This window comes from Cnephaeus nilssonii, assembly GCF_951640355.1.
Source record: "Cnephaeus nilssonii genome assembly, chromosome: 7".
Classification (NCBI taxonomy): domain Eukaryota; kingdom Metazoa; phylum Chordata; class Mammalia; order Chiroptera; family Vespertilionidae; genus Cnephaeus; species Cnephaeus nilssonii.
In genome coordinates this window covers 71,664,012-71,673,920 of record NC_137078.1, presented here as the reverse complement: position 1 = coordinate 71,673,920, position 9,909 = coordinate 71,664,012, and positions in this window count along the sequence as shown.

Sequence of the window (9,909 nt, the reverse complement as noted above, 5' to 3'; positions counted from 1 at the left end):
CTGACCTCTTCTGGGCAAGAAGGAATTCTAGCCTGGAGTGGCTCAGTGGTTAAGCGTCAACCTATGAACCAAGAGGTCACTGGTTTGATTCCTGGTCAGGACATATGCCAGCTAGCGGCCTCGATCCTCAGTGGGAGGTGGGGGAGCATGCAGGAGGCAGCCTGAGAAGATAGATGTTTATATCTCTCTACCCCTTTCCCTTTCTCTCTCTGTAAAATTATGTTAAAAAAGAAGAAGAAGAAATTCAGCCACCAGATGGCCTTTAGATGTGTGTACTGCAACATCAGCTCTTCCCTGGGTCTTCAAGTCAGGGTGATGAAAAATGTTAACCCTTTGCACTCGCTTGCTTTTTTCTCGATTCCTTTATTCTAATGCTAACCATGTCGAGTCACACTCGACATCCGAGTGCAAAAGTTTAATTAATTAAGGAAGGGGGTCTGCTCTAGATACAAAGAGAGAGGTAAGAGCTCCAATAACGACATGCCATGTGTTTTTCTTTTTTTAAATATATTTTTATTGATTTCAGAGAGGAAGGGAGAGGGAGAGAGAGATAGAAACATCAGTGATGGGAAAGAATCATTGATCAGCTGCATCCTGCATGCCCCCTACTGGGGACCAAGCCTGCAACCTAGGCATGTGCCTTTGACCAGAATCAAACCGGGACCCTTCAGTCCACAGGCCGATGTGCTATCCACTGAACCAAACTGGCTAGGCCTATATTTCTTTTCTTTTTTTCTTTTAATCTTTATTGTTGAAATTATTACATAGGTCCTCCTTTTAACCCCATTAACCTCTTCTACCCCACTCCTGTCCCCCCCACACACACATCAGGCCCTCACCACCCCATTGTCTGTGTTGGATGCTGATTTGGGCAAACCAACAGAAAATAGACGTTTTTAAGAATTGTAAAATCTGCTTAGTATTATTGTTCACTTTGCTAGGTGTGATACTGGTATTAAGTTTATGCAAGAAAATGCCCAAAATTTTCAGAAATGTACATAGAAGTATGTAGGGTTGAAATGATATGATATCTGGGATTTGCTTTAAAATACTTAAGCAGCTATTTTTGTTAAATGAATAAGTGTTAGTTGAAGCAAATATGGCAACAAATTGTTGAATGTGGGTGATGGGTACATGGGGCTTTGTTGTATTAGTCTCTCTACTTTTATATATGCTTGAAATTCCTCATAATAGAAGAATAAAAATAAATAATGCTGCTAAGGATATCTTTGTGCATAAATCTTTGCCTGCCTCTCAGATGATTTCTGTAGAAGAGATTTCCAGAAAGGGGACACCAATCATCAAAGTTAGGAACAATTTTAAAAGGTTCTCTGTACTTCCTGATAAATTGCTTACCAAGATTTGTGTGTTTGTTTGTTTTTTGTAAATTTACTCTTCGAAAGGAGAGTAGGAAAGGTATTCCAAGAGCAACATTCGTGAGATCAGATGTGAAAAGTGGGTACTTTTTCATAACATATATTTGGGGATGATGAATATATAAAATAGACTTGGGCAAAGAATAGAATAAACCTACATTTCAGCCAGGTCCCAGAAAGCCTTTAATACTTCCAAATATTTTCCTGTAACATTGGAGCCATTTAAGGTTTTTGAGAAGGAAGGTAACTTAGACTAACTGTGTTCATGTTCAATACATTGAAATGCTGAGCATTTTCTTTTTGGCAGCTTCCTAAACTGAAATGTCAGTAATTCTTTGTGTAAGAAACACTTTGTTAAGCCTTAGAGATTGCTGGAAGGGATCTTCAGAGGTCATCTCATTGATCTCTTTGGCACAGACCTAGTAAATTATCTCTAAACTGGTAGGCCTGTGCACGAATCCATGCGCCAGTAACTTGCCAGTAACTCGTTGCTGCCCTCCAGTAACTCTCTGCCTGCTGCCCGCCCTCCTGTAGCTCTCCCTGCCCTCCCCCGCCCCAATAGCTTGCTGCCCTGCCCCCTCCTGTAGCTCTCCGCTGCCCGCTTGTAGCTCACTGCCCCACCTTCCTGCTGATCCGTGATCCAGTCGTTACTCAGTTGGTCATTACGCTTCATGGTGTAACAACCATTTGCATATTACATCTTTATTATATAGGATCTTTTTTCTGTTTCTATGGCCTGAGGATGCCCAGAACAAGTCCATGTAGTACTTGTAATACCACTTTATGATATGAAAATAACATCTTTAACCTTCATTTCCCCAGGTCTTAAAACTCATTTCCACCTTATAAAACTACTGCAAGTTTCAAGCAATAGATATAAGCATATGTGGCTTTATCCTTGGTTTTGTTTTGTTTTTCACTGCTGAACCCCATTATCTTTTTTTAAGTCTCATTTGTCCCCAATTGGCTTCCTCTATGACCCTCATTTGGCCATTTCTCCACCTGCCCACTAACTCCTGACTGCCAAGGTGCTGTGTGTGGTACGTGACTTAGACCTGTAAGCTTGCTGTTTCCGCTTCCTCTTCGTTAGGTACCGGTATAGCTAGCCTCCTCTTTTACTTCAGATCCTAACAGTCTCCTCAGTGAAGCCTTCCTGGCTTTCATAAAAGTGTCTCTCCCTACTATCTCTTCCCGTGCCTTACCCCACCCCTCCCACCCTTGCCCATGGCATCAGGCAACAGAGGTAGCCACAGTGTCCTGTGCTTCAGGGATTCTTGTACCTTGCTCTCCTTTTCTCAGTACCATTAAAATTCAACGTAGATTATTTTTCTTTAATAATATCCCAAGCCTACTATGAAAGATGAGGGCAGTGCAGCCTCCTTTCTTTTTTAAAAAAATATATTTTTATTGATTTCAGAGAGGAAGGGAGAGGGTGACAGAGATAGAAACATCAATGATGTGAGAGAATCATTGATCGGCTGCCTTCTGCTCGCCCCCTACTGGGGATTGAGCCCACAACCAGGGCTTGTGCCCTTGACTAGAATCGAACCCGTGACCCTTCAGTCCACAGGCCAACGCTCTATTCACTGAGCCAAACCAGTTAGGGCCAGCCTCCTTTCAAGTGTGAATATATTGGGTAGGGGGCTCAGTTGATTAAATTGCCCTAGGCTCCCATATTATTTTAGGGATGGCCCTCTTAGCACTATGTTTTTTATTACTTATGATGTATATTGTATTTATTGTCTCTCTCCCTCACTAGACTATAAATTCCACAGGAGCTTTGTTGCTTTTGTTCATGACTATATTCTCAGGGCTTCGAACAGTGCTTGGCACATAGTAGATTTTCAATAAATATTTTTTGACTGAATAAATGAACATTGTTCATTTATTTGCCTGTCTGTATCTCTATACTGTATAATCCTCAAGGAGTTTTTAATAAAGCTGCTGATAATACACATTTTTGGATCACTTACTATGGCCCTGTGCCTATCACAGTGCCTTACCTAAAGTTAAATAACCAACCAATATTTATTTAGAAGGATGTATTAAGAAAGTAAAACCCCCTGGCAATGGGCAAGGAGACATCTGATTGGTGATGTTGCTCTTATATCAATCAGGGGCAAAGCAGATGTACAGTCCTTAGTTCATCCTAGCTTGATGCCTGTGTTGGTGGCCAGAGCTGTTTCATGCCTGAGGCACATTAAAAAAAAAAAAAAAAAAGAAAGTAAAGATCTGCCCTGGCTCAGTTGGTTGGAGTGATGTCCTGTATACCGGAAGGTCGCGGGTTCGATGCCGGTCAGGGCACATACACAGGTTTCAGGTTCCATCCCTGGTCAGGGTATGTGGGGGAGGCAACTGATCCATGTTTCTCTCTCCTTCTCCCTTCCTCTCTCTCTAAAATAAAAAACAAATTGCCTGGCTCAATGGTTGAGCGTTGACCTATGAACCAAGAGGTCATAGTTCGATTCCCCGTCAGGGCACATGCCCAGGTTGCAGGCTTGATCCCCAGTGGGGGGCATGTAGAAGGCAGCCAATCAATTATTCTCTCTCATCATTGATGTTTCTATCTCTCTCTCCCTCTCTCTTCCTCTCTGAAATCAATAAAAATATATTAAAAACAAAATAAGATAAAAAACAAATTTTTAAAAAGTGAAGATCTAATAACTTTTTAACCATGTACTCAAGAAAGGCAGAGAAATACACAAATGAAAGTTATGGTGTCTGTCACTCATTTAGACAGACTTTTTTTGAGAGTGTTGCAGTTGTGAATCCTATTTCAGGAATGTCCCTCTGTGCAGGGCTTCCTTTGGGGACTTCACCTTCTAGGTGATGTTCCAACAGCTCTTTGTAGCTTGACCCTCATAGCATGCCTTCTAAAAAATAGTATGTAACAGAGTGCATCAAAGTTTTAAACAGGCATATAGCCTTTGATATAGAAATTTCATTTCTAGGAATCTAATAAAATAATCAGATAAATGCCAAGTGGACAAAGTTTTATAGCAATGCTGTTTATAAGATGGGAAACTAGAAACAACTATGCATCCATATATTAGAAAGTATGATATGTGTGGTCGTCATATATTATACTTTGTAACGGGAAATTATATATATATACATATAGATATTTCTGCTTAAAGATGGTGGAGTGAATGGAATTTTACTCCATCCTCTTTCTCAAAAGTCATTGTTGACAACAACAAAAAATTATAAAAAGAAGGAGAAAAGAGTTTTAGCTTCCAAGGAGATTGTTACAACCTCTTACCGGAAAGCATACTCGCTAAGGACTGTGACATCAGGATTTGGTGAAGAAGCGGGGAGCTGAGAACTGACTTGCTTTCTCAGAGCTAGAGACTTTATCTTAAACATGTGAGTTATGAAAGGCATATCCAACAATCTGTTGATTAAATTGACACACTATCCATCTGCAGCGGCTTCAGGAGAATAGAGAATGTCCCCGTAGTTAAAACTGCAGAGGAGATGGAGCTGAAGGAGAAACCAGGCAAGATACACCAGAGCAGACCGCTGGAGGTACAGCATGGTGAAGGGAAGTGTTTTAGATAGCTCAGGCTGCCATAACATCCACATATTAAAGTATGATATAGCGTAGGCTTAAGTAACAGACATTGTTTTCTCATAGTTATGGAGGCTCTCAAAGGAGAAATATAAGGATTTAAAGAAAAAATTGACACAGAGGATGAAAAGTGAGCTGCAGAGCTAAGAAATAGAAGAGAAAAATAAATGTCTCAGAGTGATGGGGAAAAATAAGACATTTGGGCGGGGGTGGGGGCTAGCAATCTGAATTTGTGCCAGTAACCTAATGTACATTCTTGATAGCCTATAATTAAGTCACTGCCCCTTTCCCCGAATCTGGTCTTTCAAGACCTGAGACCATAAACTGAACAATACACAACCCCCGGAGGGGGTTATCAGCGCTGGTGCCAGGCTGGGCCCTTAGACATGATCTCAAGACCCCCATCCCAACCCATGGGGCTTTTTGCAAAGCCTGCAAAAGGTCCAGAAGTGTAATCCATATTTGGGGACAAAGACACCAAAGGGGATAAAAGAAGGGCTTCCACCATATTGATTTGCTCAGATTTTGGAGGCGACTCCGCTGAGACCGCCAGCGTAATAAAGCTGTGTAACTCCATTTCTCTGAGCGTCGCTTGGGTTTCTTCGGTCTTCTACAACAAGAGGTGAAAGCACATAAAAAGTAAAGGGATGATGGTGGCAATTGTAACAGTGTTCAGTTAGGAAAACTGAAATCAATTGAGATATATATTTAAAGCAGAGAGGGAAATAATGCAAGGAATTTGTTGTAATAAAGTGTTGAAAACAAATAGGAGATAGGGATGGAAGGCAGAACTGGAGTCCATGAGCCGCACTCACTGTTGACTCATCGCTGCCTCTGAACAGACGCCATCCCATCGCCATGGCTGGTGATACCAAAGTTGCTGCAGTGCACAGTCACCTGCAATCGCTACAGCCAGGAATGGAAAAAATGGTTTCTCCCTCCCACTCACCTTCTAATCTCCCACCAGTGCTTCCCATTGGTGGAACCGCACCAAAAAGCAGTTGATAAGGGAGTCTGGGAAATACAGATTTCAGGCTTATGCTCCCTGAAATCCAGAGGAGAGTATGGAAGAGTGGGAGTGGGTGAGAACCAACAAATTTTATCTGACACAATAATAAGCCTAAGTTAAAGAGAATCAGGTTCAGAGGAGAAAGCTTAAGAAAAATCACAAAATGGAATAGAAAAGAAACATGATTCAAAAATAGTTATAGAGAAGATAATAGTTGTGGAAGAAAAGGGGATATAACATGCCCATAATTATGTTCCTAAGAGAATGAGATAAAAATTTAACAGAAAAAATATTCAAGGCAACAGAAGAAAATGTCCCTGAAATTTAAAAAAAAAAAAATTTTTTTCCTGGAAACTGGAAGTGGAAGTCCAAGGTCAGGGTGTCAGCAAGGTTGGGGCAGGGCCCTCCTCTGGGTTGCAGATTTTGCAGGTGGAAAGAGGCAGGCTAGTTACCTCTCTGGGCCTCTTTTATAAGAGCACTAATCCTGTTGATGAGAACTGTGACTTCGTGACTTAATCACCTTCCAAAGGCCCCACTTCCTAATACTATCACATTGAGTTTTAGGATTTATCATATGAATGGGGGGAGGGGAATACTGCATTCAGACCACAGCAGTATTCCAGAAAATCTATACTAATGATAGCCTAGGGCCATCATGATCTAAACAACCAAATGGACGACCGGTTACCAGGAAGTGCATGGAGCAGCTCTTGGTCCCTCCACCATGGCTCACAAGGCTGGCGGCAGGCAGACAGGCAGGGTGACGGGGGGGGGGGGGGGGGGGGGGGGAGGGTGAGGCCGAGGTGGGTGCGGTGAGGTCATTAGCCTCTGGCCTGGAGGCCTAACAACCTCGCTGCAGCAGCTGTGATCAGGCCCAGAGAGAGGCCCAGGGAGAGAGGCAGGTCCTGATCAGCAGCCACCTCGGCTGCTGGCGAGGCCTGGAGAAAGAGAGAGGCGGGGCCTGATCAGTAGCTGCTGTGGAGGCTGCGGATCAGGCCCAGAGAGAGAGACAGCTGTCAGTGGGGCCATTCTAGATTTCCCAGAAGAGCCAATGGCTGCCTAGGAGGTGGAGCTCTTGACACTGACTGGCATAGAAACTGACCAATCAGAACCAAATCTGGGTGAACTGCGAGGAGCCAATGGTTGCCTAGGAGGTGGAGCTTTTGATGCTGACTGGCATAGAAACCGACCAATCAGAACCTAATCTGGGTGAACTGCAAAGGCAGAACCTAAGTTGGGGGCTGAGGAGGGGTTTTAAGGGCAACAGCTATTTGGTGTAAGGTGTAAGAAAGCGGTTCAATTTTTTAATAACTGGTTTGGCAGTATAGTGCATATGGCTGGCTATCAGTCCAGATATATGGATTATGTATTTTTGTCTGCAAAGAGCATCTCCTCCTGCTGAAAAAGCCCCCCCCCCCATTTAAGCAATCCTATCCTATATAATCTATCTATACTAATAAAAGGGTAATGTGCTAATTAGATTGGGTCAACTGGCCATCTTCCAGACATCCAACTTCCTTCTGAACAAAGCCATGGTAGTGGGGGCCAGGGCAGAGGCAGTTAGGGGCAATCAGGCTGGCAAGGGAGGACAGTTGGGGGCAAGATCAGGCTGGCAGAGGAGAGCAGTTAGGGGTGACCAGGTCAGTGGGGGGTGGGGGTAATTGGGGGTGACCAGGATGGCAGGGGAGAGTGGTTAGGGGCGATCAGGCAGGCAGGCAAAGGTGGTTATAGGTAATCAGGCAGGCAGGCAGAGGCAGTTAGGGGCGATCAGGCAAGCAGGCAGAGGTGGTTATGGGTAATCAGGCAGGCAGGCAGAGGCAGTTAGGGGCAATCAGGCAAGCAGGCAGGGGTGGTTATGGGTAATCAGGCAGGCAGGCAGAGAGGTTAGGGGCAATCAGGCAGGCAGGCAAGAGGGGTTAGGAGCAATCAGGCAGGCATGCAGGTGAGCGGTTAGGAGCCAATGGTCCCAGAATGTGAGGGGGATGTCCGATTGGAGAGGGTACAGGCTGGGCTGAGGAAACCCCCCTCCCGTGCATGAATTTCATGCACCAGGCCTCTAGTTTTGATTTAGAATAATCAACACTGGAATGTGTCTTGGTGAAGTTAATAAACCACAAATATAAAGAATTTGATAGTGAAACGGGAATTTTAGGGGGATATAGGCAGGCTTAGGGACTTTTTAGAATTGGGGTTCTTGGAAAAACACAGGGCTACAGATTGGGAGAAGGTACATCTCCATAACACAAGGAAGCCAGGTGCAGGGAGCAGCAACAGTTGTATTTACATAAGACAAGGGAGCTGGAAGTCGCCAAAAAAAAGTCTATATTTACAAAATAAAGAAGAAGGAAGAAAGCCCAGAAAGAAAAGAACAATGAGGGAGGAGCGCATCACATGTCCCATGTGGTGTTTGACCTTTGAGCTCAGGAGTTACTATAGTTACCAGTGTAAGAGAATAGTGACCAATCAGAGGGGATATAAAGGCATCAGGATCTGCAGCCTTTATAAGCCATAGGGAAAAAGAATTCAGTAGGAACCTTTTCCCACTCCCAACGTGGGAGTCCATTCTGTGGGACTCTTTCCCTCTCCCCACGTGGGAGTCTGTACTTGTTCTTCAATAAATCTCCGCCTTTGCTATACTACCCTCTGTCTGTGGATTCATTCCTCGACTCCGGCGGACAAAGAATCCGGGTTCTGGTCCAAAAATTCCCTTTCAGTAGGTTTCCAGGCAGAATAAAACCAATTCAAGTGCCAGGAGAAATAAATTAGGCTGGCCTCCTCTCATTACTGCTACACAACAGTGGAGCAATGTCCACAAATCTCTGTGGTAAAGAGATTGAAACACAAGAATCTGAAACCCAGCCAGATGTCCTTCAGGCTTAAAGACCACAGACTGGCATTTAAAGCATGTAAGACTACAGGGAATACAGGATTTGTGTGTCATTCTTGAACAAATTTCTCAAAACTTTTTAGGTATCCTGGAGTCCTTCCTCAGTGGAACGCCTAACAGTGCTGGATAAAATACTTTAACATGCCTTTTTAAATTAATGGCCGTGTTTACCAGAAATGAAACATATAGTCTGTGGCCAGGAATGAATTGAAAACCCAACTCTAGCGAGGAGAACAAGCATTAAAGTCGGTAGGCAGTTCTGGGTGTTAACTTAAAGACACTCAAACCTGTAAAGAATTTTTGTGAGTTTATTTGAGCCAAACTGTTGGCATATGCCGGGAAACAAGAACCTCAACAAATTGAGATAATGCTCTGAAGAATGGCAGGTTACATCTATATTTATACATTGCAATCAAAGGAAGGGACGTAGGTGGGTTACACGAAATCCATTGGTGATAGACTAGAGAGGCGGGAGAAAGCAAAGTGGGAAAACCCCTGGCATTGGATAAAAAGGAAAATGATAGACACATACTTAGGTGGGTACAGGAATAATTAACATGGTAACAATGAAGGAATTTGTGGTTTTGTCCTGGCACCCAGGCACATTAGGTTGTGCCCCAAGGGGTCCAGAAAAAGGGAAGTTACAAGTTACTCAGACATTTCAAGGGTATGTTATTATAGATGCAAAAAGACAGATAGGATCAGTTAAAGTAAAGGTTGACCTTGTCAGTGAAGATACCAGCTAGGATGTAACTACCCACCATAACTGCTTTTAGTTAAAGTTTCATTTCAGACCATCCTTTGTGGTTACTTTAGGTCTCTGAGTTTGCAAGACCACCATGGAGGCCTTCCCTGAACTTGTCAGGTTAGCATGTGGCCCCTTTCATCCACATGGGGACATAAAATAATTTCTGATAGGTGGAGCTCTGGTTTCCAAGACCTCCTGTCAGGCACACAAGGCAATGTCTTGCATCTGCCAGAATGGGGTATGGGCTCATTGCCACCCCCCCCCACCCCCACCCCCACCCCCTGTCAAAGCCAGGTACCCCAAAGGACATCACCTTCA